Source organism: Leptodactylus fuscus, chromosome 4, assembly GCF_031893055.1.
Source record: "Leptodactylus fuscus isolate aLepFus1 chromosome 4, aLepFus1.hap2, whole genome shotgun sequence".
NCBI lineage: Eukaryota > Metazoa > Chordata > Amphibia > Anura > Leptodactylidae > Leptodactylus > Leptodactylus fuscus.
The window spans coordinates 127813278-127825511 of NC_134268.1; positions in this window are offsets into that span (position 1 = coordinate 127813278).

Here is a 12234-nt window from a genome sequence, read left to right on the forward strand (position 1 = left end):
TGCTCTGAATGTTTTCTGCCTAGCAGAGGCTAGTTCTCACTTACGAAAATGGCCCCACTTTGACCTGTATATCAGGCACAATGGTGTAGGTTTCAAAGAAACATGGCACCAACAAGTTGGAAAACGTGGGCCATGCGTGGACCGTGTTTGAGTCTGGCAAGCTCCAGATCTGCTACCAGGTTCCAGCCATTATCACAGGCGCAAAAATGCCAGGCCCCAGGTGTAGCAGGGGAAAAAAAATGCCATCTCAGCCAGGATGGCATCCCTGACCTCGGAGGCAGGGTCGGACTGGGGTGCCTAGGGCCCACCAGTGGGATTATTTCCAGGGGCCCACCCTACTGCCATATGTAATATCGCCCGTCCAGTTTTTGCCATTATACACGTTTAAAGTGCATTTTCACACACAATACAGTGTACAAAACAGCTATGGCTACACTACTACTTCCTTCATGCAACCAAAGATCACAGTGTCCCTTTGGGACTCTTTCACATTAGTGAATGGAGTCGCATTGGGTCCCTCAGGTTGCAATGTGACTCCATTCACTAACATGAGTGAAAGAATCACAGGGCGACATCTTTGGTTGTATGACAGAAGTTATAGTGTAGAGATAGCCTTATGCTAGGTTCACAACAGCGGCAAGCTCTCCGTCATACAGGTCCACAATGGGACCAGAATGACGGAGAGGTGGACTATTAAAATGGCGGTTACACACAGACAGTGGCAGACCTCATTAACATAATGAGGTCCGCCAGGTGTCAGCCATTTTCAGGCAGATAAGGGTATGTTCACACATCAGTATGCCATCCGTCCGTTTGAATTCAGTTTGACACTTCAAAACGGACTGATGCACATACTGATTGTATACTGACACCTTTTTATGCTGATAGCAAACGCTCTCCGTCCCCTAGAGGACAGATAAGGGGATTAAAAGTAGCAATTGTAACCAGAGTAGAGATCAGTATGTGTATCAGTCCATTTTGAAGTGTCAAACTGAATTCAAACGGACGGATGGCATACTGATGTGTGAACATACCCTAAGTCCTCAGCGTTTCTGAAACTTGGATATTGTTATGCTGGAGCTCTAGAAAAGGGCACCAGCATAACAATAGAGTGGGACATCATCTATGGGGTGGGTGGACTACAACTCTCAACAGTTCCAGGGCATCTGGAGCTGCTGGGAGTTGTAGTAATTGAAAGATTTGGGGGCATCTTTCGATTGTCCACCTCAGACAGCGGGGGGATTGGGGGTGCTAGCAGTACCATTACAATAAATCACAACATTACAATAAATACAATGCAGTAATATTTTGTGCAGTAATACTCACAGGAGACGTCTTCCCACATTTCCCATCTCTTCCCTTTGGACCGCCATGACCACTTCTTCCAGCTGTGACTTGACTCTGTAAAGTTTGAAACACAGACATCTTTGACTCCTCACTTCTCCACACATCCAGACCATATATATATATATATATATATATATATATATATATATATATATCACAGCAGCCCCTGCAGCCTATATTATGCCCCGCGGTGGCACAATAGACTGTGGGGCATAATAGAGGTTGCAGGGGGGCTGCTGTGGGGCATAATAGAGGTTACAGGGGCCACAGTGGACCTTTCAAGCTCTATTATGCTCCACAGTTGCACACCCATGAACTATTATTATACTCGGGGGGTCTTTTCAGACCCTGAGTATAATAATCGGAGCCCCAGGGGAGGTGAGAGAACATAATAAACACTGTTACTTACCTCGCCGGGATCTGATTTTACTCCTAGCAGGCTTTGGGCCTATATGGTAATCTGTCAGACGTCACGTGGTCTGGGATATTACCATATAGGCCCAAAGCCTGAGCTAGCAGTAACATATAGGCCCAAAGCCTGTGGTAGCAGTAACAGCCTGTTACCATACAGGCCCAAAGCCTGTGCTCGCAGTAACAGGTTATTACTACTATCACAGGCTTCAGGCCTATATGTTACTGCTAGAACAGGCTTCGGGCCTATATGGTAATATTCCAGACCACGTGACGTCTGGGCATTACCATATAGGCCCGAAGCCAGCTAGGAGTAACATCGGGTCCCGGAGAGGTAAGTAACATTGTTTATTATGTTCCCTCACCTCCCCTGGGGCTCCGATTATTATACTCGGGGGTCTGAAAAGACCCCTGAGTATAATATTAGCAGCAGTGGGATCGCGGCCTGGCCCGGGCCTATTCACTACCGCCCGACGCGGCCTAAAGTACAAGGGGAAGCGGGGGCGGCAGTGAGCAGGTCCGGGTTGGTAAATAGGCCGCTGCCTGCTGGTAGATACTCCAGCAGGCAGCGGCCTATTATAAAACAAAAAAAAAAGTTATTATACTTACCGTCCGACCGCGCGCTGCTGCTCCCGCTGCTGCCGCATCCTCTTCTGTCAGACGTCTGTGTATCAGCGTAGGCGGCGTGATGACGCCGCCTACGCTGATACGTAGATGGCTGAACAAGCGCAAGGAGATCGGTAGCTCTCCTTGCGCTGGTTCTTAGGATTAGGGGAGGGGCCCTAAGCGCCTCCCCTAATCCTCCTCTGACATGGGCAGGGGCCCGATTAAAATCATTTTAGCATAGGCAGGGGCCCGATCATCAATGGGGTGGTTAGGGGCCCGATCGGGCCCCTGCCTATGCTAAAATGATTAGTAGTATAGTCCGGGCCCGGGGGCCCACCGGGGGATCCCCCGGTGCTCCGGCGGGCCAGTCCGACCCTGCTCGGAGGCACTGTGCTGTCTGTCCCCCAAGCTGATCAGTTTCAGCACGGCCTGCTGACATCTCCCCACGCCAGTGTTACAGTGTTTTCCGCTAGTAGCTGGGGTGGAGGTTGCAGCATCGTAGGGTTTCAGTCTACTCCTGCCATGAATTTTGGCCTGGGAGAGGAGATAGGCCACCCCAGTTTGCACCGGGGACCAGACTCCACCACATTCACCCTGCCTGTCATTAAAGATAAGCACTGCAGCATCCCTGACCACAGGCGCTTGTCCATGTGTCGGTGGTCAAGTGGACCTTGCAGCAAAGCGCAGAGCTCTGGGCCCGACTGATGTTATGGGACACATGCAGGCGCAAGGCAGGGACAGCACACCAAGAGAAGTAGTAACGGCTAGGCCCAGCATAGGGAGGTGCCCCAGCTGCCATCTGCTGACGGAAGGCCTGGGTCTCCAGAAGCATAAACAAACACCAACATCTCCAGGGCCAGCAGTTTATTGATGAGGCTGTTAAAGGCTTGGGCATGGGGGTGGGTTGTGTTGTACTTCTGCCTGCAATGAAAAGCTTGGGAAATGCGGAGTGGCTGGGAAGAGGCGCATGATGGTGCAGGCCAAAAGGGCGCATGAGGGTGAACTCCCCAATGTGTCAGAGATAGGTGTGTAGGTGTCCTTGCATCATATACTTGCACCATATTTGGCTTTGGAAGTTAATTTTGTGCCAAAAAGTGGTTAAGACAGCGATCCCTCAGCTACTCCCCTTACACTGTCTAGTGAAATTACCATCTTTGGAAGTGGACCACCACTTGTAAGATCCCAAAGGAAGCAGGCAAGAGATGTGCAGTGCAGAAAAAAGAGATGAGAAAATAAGTGTAGGCTGTAGAGCACAGAGGGATCGGAGAGGACAGAGCTGGTGTCGGCCAGGTATTCCCACAACATGCGCCTATACTTGTCCCTCCTGGTGACACTAGGCCCCTGAGTGGCAGTAATTTGTCCAGGGGGGCCATTAACGTGTTCCAGACCTAGGAATAAGTCTTCCAACAGGGTAGAGTTTTGCATGCCTTTGCTTCTACCCACTGTTTTTGCTGCTTAGCTTCCCTCCACATCTACACTGCTTTCACCCCTAAACATCACCCCAGTTTATGCCTTTGCTTCTACCCTGTTTTTTTTTGTTGAATTAGCTTCCCTCCACATCTACACTGCTTTAGCCCCTAAACATCACCCCAGTTTATGCCTTTGCTTCTACCCTGTTTTTTTTTGTTGAATTAGCTTCCCTCCCCATCTACACTGCTTTAGCCCCTAAACATCACCCCAGTTTATGCCTTTGCTTCTACCCTGTTTTTTTTTGTTGAATTAGCTTCCCTCCACATCTACACTGCTTTAGCCCCTAAACATCACCCCAGTTTATGCCTTTGCTTCTACCCAGGTTTTTTGTTGATTTAGCTTCCCTCTACATCTACACTGCTTTAGCCCCTAGACATCACCCCTGTCCATGTGGGGTTGTTGGCCTCGTCATCCACCAACTCCTCTTCCAATTGCGCACTGGCCCCTTACTGCAAACCACACATGACCACAGCTTGCCCTGATGGCAACTGTGTCTCATGATCCCCACTTAGGTCCAGACAAGTCGGTGGCGGGTCCAAAACCCCAAAATTGGAAGGAAATGGCGGATGCTGCAGTATTTCTAACACCTGTTCCTGGTGCTCGGGCCTGGTCTGTGTTGTACCCTGCACCCTGCTTAACGCAGCTGCCATATCCGAAGTTGTGCTGAGCGCATGCTAATGTTTCGTGTCCAGTGCAATGGATGGGATGGGATTTCACATAAGTCTGCCACCCATGGCCACTCATGGTTGAGCAACTGAGGGAGTTGACTTTGACGAACCCGAGAGTTTTGGAGTTGGAACTACATCAAAGGTCTGTGCTGCTCACACACTCTGCTCAACACATGATATGTTTAGTGCCAGCAGTGTGGAGACGTCGCACAACAGCCGTTGTTCCAGCAGGTACAGGCGTTGTAGGAGTGCATAGAGGCTAGCAGCGGCAACTATAGACTTTAAAAACTATCCGCACAAGCGCCACACTTTCACCAGTAGCTCAGGAACATTGGGGTACCTTTTTCAAAAGATTAGCAGCAATGAGTTAAAAACGTGGCCCAGGCATGGAATATGTTGCAGGCTGCCAAGCTACAGAGCCGATCCCAGGTTACGGCCATTATCACGCATGACAACATGCCTGGGCCCAGGTGCAGTGGCAAAAACCACATTGCCGTCTCATCGAGGATGGCATGACTCACTTTGTAGGCAGTGTGCTGTCTGGCCCCCAAGCTGATGAGCTTCAGCACGGCCCGCTGACGTCTCCCCACACCAGTGTTGCAGCGTTTCCAGCTCGTAGCTGGGGTCAATTTAACAGCGGAGGAGGGTGGTGTTTCAGCCCTCCTCCCAGGAATGTTGTGTGGGGAGACAAGTCAGTCCACCACATTTTGCGACCCGGTCCATGCCTCAAGTACATTCAACCACTGTGCCAAGATTGAAAGGTAGCGTCCCTGTCCGCATGCACTTGTCCATTCGTAGCTGGTCACGTGGATCTTTTGGGCAAAGCGCTGAACTTAGGGACCGCCTCATGTTTGGGGAAAAGTGCTGGTGTGGATGGCACAGTGAGGTGGCGCAGTAGCCAGCAGGCCCAAAAAGGGCAGAGTGTCCACAAGCTGGGACCCCAACATCTCCTGGGCCAGAATTTTTGAGATGAGGCCGTTGAAGCCTTGGGCATGTGGGTGGGTTGTGCTGTACTTTAGCCTGGAATGAAAGGCCTGGGAGATGGGGAGTCGCATTGCAAAGTGTGTAAACCACACTCAGTTTGTCCTCGACCTATACATTTAGAAATGATCTCCCCCAGCGAGGAACGTGGCCTCGATGGGGGAATTTTTCTAAGGAAGCTAGAAAAGAGGGCATCTTGGGCCTTGCTGGCTCAGGTCTAGCTTCTGTCATACAGCTGTCTTCTGCCTCTGGACATCCCTTTGCCTCTAGCCACCTTTTTCCCTGCTTAGCTTGCCTCCACATCCACACTGCTTTTGCCCCTAGACATCACCCCAGTCCATGCCTTAGCTTGTACCCCCAGTTTTTGCTGCATAGCTTGCCTCCACATCCACACTGCTTTTGCCCCTAGACATCACCCCAGTCCATGCCTTAGCTTGTACCCCCAGTTTTTGCTGCTTAGCTTGCCTCCACATCCACACTGCTTTTGCCCCTAGACATCACCCCGTCCATGCCTTAGCTTGTACCCCCAGTTTTTCCTGCTTAGCTTGCCTCTACATCCACACTGCTTTTGCCCCTAGACATCACCCCAGTCCATGCCTTAGCTTGTACCCCCAGTTTGTCCTGCTTAGCTTGCCTCCACATCCACACTGCTTTTGCCCCTAGACATCATCCCTATCCATGCCTCTGCCCCTAGCCATAACTCTGCCACCCCTGGAAACTCATGGTGCAGAAACTTTGGGAGCTGACTTTGAGGAACCCTTGGGTTTTGTAGATGGAACTCCATCAAAGGTCTGTGCAGCTCACACACCCTGCTCAAGATATGGTATTGTAGGGTTTCAGCGTGTGTGAATGACGGACAACAGCCTGTGTTTGGACAGATGTAGGCCTTGCTAGAGTGTTTTTAGGCTAGCAGCGACTCCTGTGCACTTGCAAAAGTGGGCGCACAAGCGCCGCATTTTCAACAGTAGCTTCGGTACATTTAGGTATGTTTTCAAAAAACTTTGCACCACTAGGTTAGACGTGGGCCAAACATGGAACGTGTTGGAGGCTGGCAAGCTCCAGAGCCGCTACCAGGTTCCAGCCATTATCACAGGCGTAAAAATGCCAGGCCCCAGGTGTAGCAGGGAAAAAAAAATGCCATCTCAGCCAGGATGGCATCCCTGACCTCGGAGGCACTGTGCTGTCTGTCCCCCAAGCTGATGAGCTTCAGCACCGCCTGCTGATGTCTCCCCACACCAGTGTTTTAGCGTTTGCTGCTAGTAGCTGGGGTGGAGGTTGCAGCGTTGTAGGGTTTCAGTCTACTCCTGCCATGAATTTTGACCTGGGAGAGGAGATAGGGTACCTCAGTTTGCACCCCGGGACCAGACTCCACCACATTCACCCTGCCTGTCCTTAAAGATAAGCAGCATCCCTGACCACAGGCGCTTGTCCAAGTGTCGGTGGTCAAGTGGACCTTGCAGCAAAGCGCGGAACTAAGGGCCCACCTGATGTTGAATGACACGTGCTGGTGCAAGGCGGGGACGCCACACCAGGAGAAGTTGTGACGGCTAGGGACGGCATAGTGAGGTGCCACAGTTGCCATCAGGTCCGGGAAGGCGGGAGTTTCAACAAGCCGGAACGCCAACCTCTCCTGGGCCAGCAGTTTAGCGATGTTGGCGTTCTAGGCTTGCGTGGGTGGGTGGTTAGCGGTGTATTTCTGCCGGCGCTCCAATGTCTGAGAGATGGTGGGTTGTTGTAAAGAAGCGCCTGATGGTGCCTTTGATGGTGCAGGAGAAGGAGATAAGACAGAAACAGGGGAGGATGAGGGAGAAGTCAACAAAGTGGCGGATGCAGATGAAGTGATGTCCTGGCTCGTCCTCTGGAGTGCATCGCGAGCACAGTGAGCAGAGGCAGTGGCATGAACGGCAGGCGACGTTTGTCCTGCCGTTGCTGCCTGCCACTGATTCCATTGCTTGGATTCCAAATGACGGTGCATTGAAGTGGTGGACAGGTTGCTCTTCTCAGGGCCCCTACTTGATTTCGAGAGGCAAATTGTGTAGACGACACTATATCTGTCCTCGGCGCATTCCTTGAAAAAACTCTACACCTTCAAGAAACGTGCCCTCGATGGGGGAGTTTTTCTGGGCTGGGTACAAAAGGGAACATCTTCGGACATTCCGGGTCTGGCCTGGCTTTGGCAAAGCAGCTGACCTCTGCCTCTGGACATGTCTCTGCCTCTAGCTACCCTTTTTGGTGCTGCACCTGCCTCAACATCCACACTACTTTCCCAGCTTGACATCCGCCTTGTCCAGGTGGGGTCGGTGTCCTCGTCGTCCACCACCTCCTCTTCCAACTCCTGTCTCGCCTCCTCCTCCTGCACAATACGCATGTCAACTGGCTGCCCTGACAGCAACTGCGTCTCATCGTCGTCAATGAGGGTGGGTTGCTGGTCATCCGCCACCAAATCCACCGGAGATGGAATGGAGGAGACTCTAGTGTTTGAGCATCTGGACACAGATACTCGTCTGTTAGGTCCGTGGAATCGCGAAATGGAGGGGCAGGTTGCGGTACAGTCAAAGGAAGGGAGAACAGCTCTGGGGAGCAGGGACAGTTGGGGTTATTGTTCTGGGAAGATTGGGAATTTTGGGTGGAAGGAGGACAAGACTGTTGGGTAAGAGGAGGTAGAGGCTGACTGGCTGGTGGACAATGTGCTTTAAGCGTTATCCGACAGCCATTGCAAGACCTGTTCCTGGTTCTCGGGCCTACTAATCTTTGTACCATTCAGCCTAGTTAATGTGGAACTTTTGTGCAAAGCGCAGAACTTAGGGCCCGCCTGATGTTAAGGGACACACGCTGGTACAAGGCTCAACTCACCCTAAGTGCCAAAAACACTGCTGGTGCAAGGCTCTACTCATGCCAAGGGCCTCAATCTCTGCTGGTAGCTCAGCTTAAGGTCCTGTAACTTTGTTTGGAAGGGCTCATGTTAAGGGCTAGAAAAGTGAATTTTGGAAGGTCTGACCACATCACACACACACACACACACACACACACACACACTCAAAATGACAGTTAAGGGTGAGGGCTTTTGGATTTCCCATTGTCTATTCCATCCGTGGTTGTCATGGGGAACGTGATTTAAAGGGGTGGTTGTTACTGTTTGTTGAGCTTAAATTGGGGTTTGTGTCCATCCATTTGGGGAGTAAAGAAGGTTTCCAGGTATTTTCCCACTTTGATAGAGGTTTTTTGGAATGTGTAAAGTGTGTAGTTGTTAGGCTGTGATGTTGGGGTAATAGAGGGTCTTTGGTGTGTTAGATGCCCCCAGACATGCTTCCCCTGCTGTCCCAGTGTCATTCCAGAGGTGTTGGCATCATTTCCTGGGGTGTCATAGTGGACTTGGTGACCCTCCAGACACGGATTTGGGTTTCCCCCTTAACGAGTATCTGTTCCCCATAGACTATAATGGGGTTCGAAACACGTTCGAACACACGAACATTGAGCGGCTGTTCGAATCGAATTTCGAACCTCGAACATTTTAGTGTTCGCTCATCTCTAATAACAACCCATCCGCAGGATCTTTAGGCTAAGGCCCCATGTAGCAAGCCGCAACGAAAAAGCTACATGGCTTATTTACTACCTATCCCTAGTGCTGCTTATTTAGTTACTGTCTTCCATTTTATTGGATATTTACATAAATTACATTCTACATATTGGATCATTATCGGTATAGGATCCCCTTCTTGTCTGTTGGTAGATACCTTCCCATATATATTTTTATACACTGTTTCTCAATAAAGATATTGTATTTTAATTGTTACCTATGTTGAGCATTCCTTTCAGCTTTGTTTGTTGTTTAGTTCTATGCCTAGTTCTGAATTAGGTATGCGTATGTTACTCTGTGACCCATACAGAAGGAATTAGGTATGTTTTTTTGACCCTTTTATTCCTTTGACATTATGCTTATTATTTGGCTGAGAAACTACCTGGTAAAGTCCCAACATCATTGCAAACAAAGGCCTCTGAGAAGGTCGGTATGATGTTAAAGGGAGCCACCTCTATTGGTTTGCTTGACTGAGGCTCTGTCTTCCTAATTACATCATGGAAGATAAACTTGCACATTCTCAGTGAGTGCCCTCTATTGGCGTGCATGCCTGAGGCACTGGCTTCCTAATTACATCATAGAAGTCAGATTTGCATATTCTTCCCATGTCTATGAAACAGTCAAAGCCTGGCTACCAGCTTACTGGAGAATACAGGAAGTGAGAAGAAGTGAGAAAAGGATGTGGGGAAAACCCCTTTAGGAGGGGCTGACATAGCCTCCTGGGGAGCTTCTTTCTATTTCAGGGGGTCATCACTGAGTATAGTGCCCGCGATTAGGTTCAAAAACAGAAATGGAAAAATGCCTACAAGGAGAAGGGTTAAGCAATTGCAGAATTTTTGGTTAACTCTGATAATTCTGTAAATGTCAATTCACTCAACAAACTAAGGTGTAGTAGGCAAGCCCAGTGCCACCTACATCTTCACTAAAATATAACCATTGCCAGTTGTGAGCATGGTTAGAATTAGGCCTGTTCTAGATGACTATAATATGAGAAGACTAGTGTGACCATATTACAGCTGCAAGTTCCACCTCAATTGCAGGTGAAATGTTAAATGAACCCATATTATGTTTTCTGAAACTGGCCTTAATCCGTGAATGAGATCCAAACAATTTTATGAGTTTTCGCATTCATTTAATACAAGTCTGCATGTTACATGGCATTGCTCACACAGCTATAGTATGCCTTTCCATTAATTATCGGTTTTCCTTTAGTGTGTTCTGACAAGTACTGTACATCCACCGTTATTTTCTCATATTAAATAGATATGTATGAAGATGTTTACTAAAGGGATATAATAAAATTAGTGATACACGCCTCACCAATCCTTTATTGTAGTGGTGACAGTGACTGGCTGAATTGATATTTCTAACCATTTCCTTTGTGTTTAGATTAGACCTATTAAGCAACAAATGGCAGCTTTCTGCCTCTTTATTAAACAATTTCAATGGGAAGATTAAATTATGCTAAGGCCCCAATTATTAAAATGAATTTAAAAAAATGCAGTGAAAAAAATTCTGCAAAAACTATTTTTTTTCCATTGTGTTTTTTCCCCACCCCTATTAGACCTATAGGCGAAAAGTCTGTTATTGTGCAGTTAAAATTATCACACTTTGCTTGTTAAGTAGCACTTGCATTTTCAGCTTTTATATGTTAAATGATGGTTTTTATATATATACAGTTTCCCTATCCCGACAGAAGTAAAAACTGTATGTTTCATGCATTTTTTATTTTATTTTTAACTTTACAGAATATAAGGTGTTAAATAAAATTTAGCTATGGAATACAATGTCAAAAAATTCTTTGAAATTTGAAAGCTTCATGTCCAATTAATGCTGTATGCAATATGTGACCTTTACATTTTTTAATAACTGTGAAGTCCGCCGACGCAGGTAACATAAAGCTTACAGTGAATATCTAATTTATCGCTCATATTATTTAAAGGAATGAAAACAGAATATTTGTGTTGCAGATTTCCTGAAGTGCTTGAAATGTTAAAACATGACATGTTTAGGCAAATAATTAACACACCCACTCACCAATATGAGCTCATTACCCTCAATAGCCACATACACAGTCGAATTAGGCTTAGATGCTGTGTGATGCAGGCTTCACTGTCAAGGCAGCCTTTAAATGAGTATATACTATAATACAGACCTAAAACATTCTGGACACATTTAAGACAAACTCTATTCTGTCAGCACTGGATGTAGTTGGATATTATGTTTATGTGTATTAGTAATTCAAAGCTATTTCAGGCATGCTGCAACCTATAGTTCCACAAAGGGCCTGGAGTCATTGGGCGTTATTTATCATCGACCCCTTTTTGGCTATACTTTTCACAGGTGCGCTTTTTAGTGTTTTTTACGGTGGTGTTTATTTAGGATGTAGGCGCACCTCCTTGTTAAATGTGCACATATTAGTGTAATTGCACCTTTTTAGGTCATATGCACTTTGACCCTTTTTTTTTTGTTCAAAAAGGTGCAAAAAAACTGCAGTTGCCTATGTGCAAGGTGCAAGGTGTTAAAAGGATCTCCATTTAAGCCAAGCCCCTTTTTCTTTCCAAAACGCAAAAGTGGTGAGAGCAGCATAGCAGTGTGAAAAAAGATGCAAATGCTTCATGAGTGGAGCATAGGGCTGAAAAAGACCTCAAAAAGGCACAATTTACACACAAAAAAGGCGAAAGTAGCTTAATAAATGTGCCACATTGACTACTAACACACATTATCTGCCAAGTCCTGAGGCCTAAGTTTAAAATGAAAGTAGAATATGGAAGTTACTTTTGTTTTGTTGTTATAAATCATATATTGTGCTGTTCTCAAAGGGTTTGTGCGCTCCACATGGCTGAATTTACATTTCAAAGGCTGTTATTACAGCTGTTTTCATTCTATAGCTATTGCTTCTATAAGTTTGTTATTTATGCTACTTCAATTGTTATTACTTTGTACATGTGTTTGACAGAAGGCAATGACAAAGTTATATATAACCTATTTACTGAGGTGTGCAACTGCAACCTCACTAATACAACATAAGATGTGGGTTGTTCTCTCTAGAAAAAAAAAATGTAGTTGATTTTTTTTTTTTTAGCGAGTACACGGTAAAGAAAAAAAAATCATAATCAGATTTTGCAAGCGTGTAATCGCACATGTCATCTATTGTGTAGGATTTTAACCACT